Genomic DNA, 4,010 nt, shown 5'->3' on the forward strand with positions numbered 1-4,010 from the left:
CAGGACTACACAGAGAAACTTTGTCTCAAAAAAATGAGACACACACACACACACACACACACAGACACACAGATACACACACACACACACACAGAGAGAGAGAGAGAGAGAGAGAGAGAGAGAGAGAGAAGGATGGGTGTCTGGAGGCATGGGGAGGGGGCTGAGTTTTGTTTCATTGAATTTAAGGTATAAAGGGAAATTCAGGCAGCTAGAAGCAAAAATTGGAGTTGGGGCTAGAGGTTAAATAGCCCCAACCCACGTGCCCAAGGATGGCACTGCCCAGAGTGAGTTGAACCCTCACACTTCAGCTAGAAATCAAGAAAATGTCCCACAATCATATTCAGAGGCCAATCTGGTGAAGGCAGTTTCTCAGTTGTGATTCCTTTTCCCCAGCTAAGTCCAGGTTTGTGTTGAGTTGACAAAAAAACAACTGGCCAAATCAGCAACCCAAAAATTTAAACTCCAAATCACTCCAAACTCTGAAGTATTTCAGGTTTTAAGTATACCAGGTAAAGGCCCCCTAGCACAACTGTTCTTAGCCTTCCTATTGCTGCAACCCTGTAGTACAATTCCCCGGGTTGTGGTGACCTCAAACACAAAACTCTTTCCTTAGCACTTCATAACTATAATTTTGCTACTGTTATGCTCGCCCCCATGCCTTTGGGCCCTTTTGTTTTGTTTTGTTTTGTTTTTCTTTTGGTTTCAAGACAGGGTTTCTCTGTGTAGCACTGGCTGCCCTGGAACTCACTCTGTAGACCAGGCTGGCCTCAAAATGAGTGATCTGTTTGCCTCTGCTTCCCGAGTGCTGGGATTAAAGGCATGGGCCACCATTGCCTGGTAAGACCCTCTCTTTTAAAGATATGATTACATGCTTGTTGTGTATGGAAGCATCACACACATACACACACACACACACACACACACACACACACACACACACATACACACACACCTTCATTGTGAGTATAGAGATCAGAGGACAACCCTCAAGAGTTAGTTCCTTTCTTTCACCATGCGGGGTCCAGGGAACAAACTTTGTACTAGGCTAGTGGTGCCTGCCTCTGCCTCTCAAATACTAAGATTAAAGGCACACACCACCAACCCAGCATATCTTCATATCTCTATAGCAACCTGCTGATAGAATAAAACCATCTTCCTTTGAACTCTACATTTTCCCACACAACATTTACTCAACAGTTACAAAATAGGCAGTATCTCCATGCCTGGCATTAATTCCATAGGACAAAAAAAAAATTGCAACTGCAAGCAACTAAAACATGAATCCTTCATGAATTTTAGAATAGGCTAGCAGAGAAAAAATAATAAACAGGGAAATAGAATTAAAAGTACAGACAATGCTAGATGGTGGTAAGAGTTTGTCTTGGTGAGCTTTGTCAACTTGACACATCCTACAATTATCTGGGAAGAGACCCCCAGTTGAGAAACTGTCTATATCAGATTGGCTTGGTGGGCTGTAATTTTCTTACTGTTATCTGACATGCACAATATTTGACATTTGGGGTCACAACCCATATGGTGAAAACCTATGGGCACAATTGTGGGAGACCCTCTTGATTGTGTCAGAAACAATGATTCTCACTTCATAATAAGAGTACTGAGCCGGGAGTGGTGGCGCCCACCTTTAATCCCAGCACTTGGGAGGCAGAGGCAGGCGGATTTCTGAGTTCGAGGCCAGCCTGGTCTACAAAGTGAGTTCCAGGACAGCCAAGGCTACACAGAGAAATCCTGTCTCGGGGGAAAAAAAAAAAAAGAGTACTGGTAACTCAGAGTAGAGAAAATGAAGCAGTTTATTTTGCAACCTGGAAAATTTCTGTGTCAGCCTATGATAGCAAGCCTACTGAATGCAGAACACTGTCTACAAACCCTAAGGAATGACCCTTTCTTATTTTTTTTAATAATTAAAAGGATATAGTCCTAACAACCAAAACCATGTCTGGATCTATCTCCATGTTTCACATCTTGCATATTTTAAAGCATATCAAACCAATGAATGATCTTGTAGAAAAGTTTGGATGTTTGAGATTTTTTTATACTCTAAACTTTCAGTTTGGGGGGAGTAGCTTATTAACATTTGGGGGAGGGGTACTTAGCTAGACTATCAAGCATTAGCAAGGGCCTTCTGTTTTCTGTTCACTGTTAGCTGGACCTAAGCTGGCTAGAGACACCTTTGAAAAGTGAGCCATCGGATTTTATTTCCAGCAATTGCTAATTGATGTAGGAAGGCCCAGCTCTTTGTGGGTGGCACTTAGGCAGGTGGTCTTAAACTGGATAAGAAAACTAACTGAGCTGGAAAATTAGGTTCTCTCTCACAGGGAATAGTTCCAGGAGATGTGAACTGGGAGCTGTCAATGGAAAACTTCCCCAGCAGCCAGGCTAAATCAATCAGTCCTGCAAGAAGAGGTCTGGGTGGCCTTTCAAAGCACCCAGGGCAGGCATAAAACAGTGAGCTATATAGTTGTCCAAGAGACCAGCATCTCAGGCAGAGGAAAGGGACATATGTAAAGGCACTATGACCTGATGAACTTTCAGTGCTTCCAGAAAGCAAAAAGGCTACTGTTGTAGCTGTAGCCAAGTCTATCAGGGTAGCAGAAGCAGGAATGCAGGGGGAGGGCATGTCGGCGTAGGATTTGGAGGCTGGCCAGGTATAATTGACACCTTATATCTAAACATTACCATGATCATTTCACTGACTGTGTTGAGGATATATTTGCAGGTCAACAGCCTCACTTCATTACCTCGACATTTTGGACTGGTTAATTCTGTTATGAGGCCTTTCCTGAGTTTACCTCCTTCCCCTGGGGTTGGCATTGGAAAATATCTCCTAGCAATGTCAAGCATCCCTTAAGGGCAAAATTGCCACCAACTGGGACTCTGAGAAGTTGTCATAACCAGGAGAGAGAAAATGGTGTTTTGGGTCAGGGTGGCAGATGTGCTGGTAGTGAATCGTAGGACTCAGTATTTTTTTGAAGATCGTTTTAGCTGATCTGATGTAGGGAACAAGAGAAAAGAAGTTGTTAAGGCTAGCTGCAAAGGTTTTTTTTTTTTTTTTAAGATTTATTTATTTATTATATGCAAGTACACTGTAGCTGTCTTCAGACACTCCAGAAGAGGGCGCTAGGTCTCGTTATGGATGGTTGTGAGCCACCATGTGGTTTCGGGGATTTGAACTCAGGACCTTCAGAAGAGCAGTCAGTGCTCTTAACCTCTGAGCCATCTCTCCAGCCCCAGCTGCAAAGGTTTTGATTTGAGTAATTGTCATAAACAGTTTTATTTGCTGAACTTGGAAAAGAAGTGAGAAGTAGCTCTGTAGGGAAATCAGGAGCCCAGCTAGGAATACTGAAGTCTTAGCAAGCTGCAGAAGAAATAGTTCCCTTTTTTTTTTTCTTTCTAAATTTGATAGTTTATTCATTGCTACTTATTTGTTTTTGTCTTCTATGATTTTTGTCAAACTTGAAGGTTTTTGTTTTTGTTGTTTGTTGAAACAAGTCTATGTAGCATTCATTGGCTGGCCTCCGACATGCAACCCTTCTGCCCTTACACGACTTATATTTGAATTGTTTTTGAGTCCAGAATCCAATCGTTTTACCAGCTCCACTACTTCTGACCATAATTCCCCTGTCACTGCACCAGGTGGGGATTATTGTAAATCTCCTTCCCTTCCATTTCTCCTACGCATTAGTCTCAACCAGGCAGGCAAAGTGGTCTGTTCAAGTTGAAATTACATCATGCTGTTCCCAAGTCAAATCTCAACCTGTTCAATTGCTGGAATCATCTCCGGCCTTCCATCCTTCAACTTCATTTGCAGAAGGGACAAACTGGATTATAACAAGGCTGTACAGACAGGCCGGTGTCTGAGGAACACACAAAACTGAAGGTGCTGGTTCTCTTTGATCTGGAATCCTTTACTTCCCTGTCCTAGCTTCGAGTAGCTTGGAGGACTTCATTTCCCAGGATGCTCAGCGGCGGGGCGTCCGGAAGGCTGTGCACCC

The sequence above is a fragment of the Mus musculus genome, chromosome 7, assembly GCF_000001635.26.
Source record: "Mus musculus strain C57BL/6J chromosome 7, GRCm38.p6 C57BL/6J".
Lineage (NCBI taxonomy): Eukaryota > Metazoa > Chordata > Mammalia > Rodentia > Muridae > Mus > Mus musculus.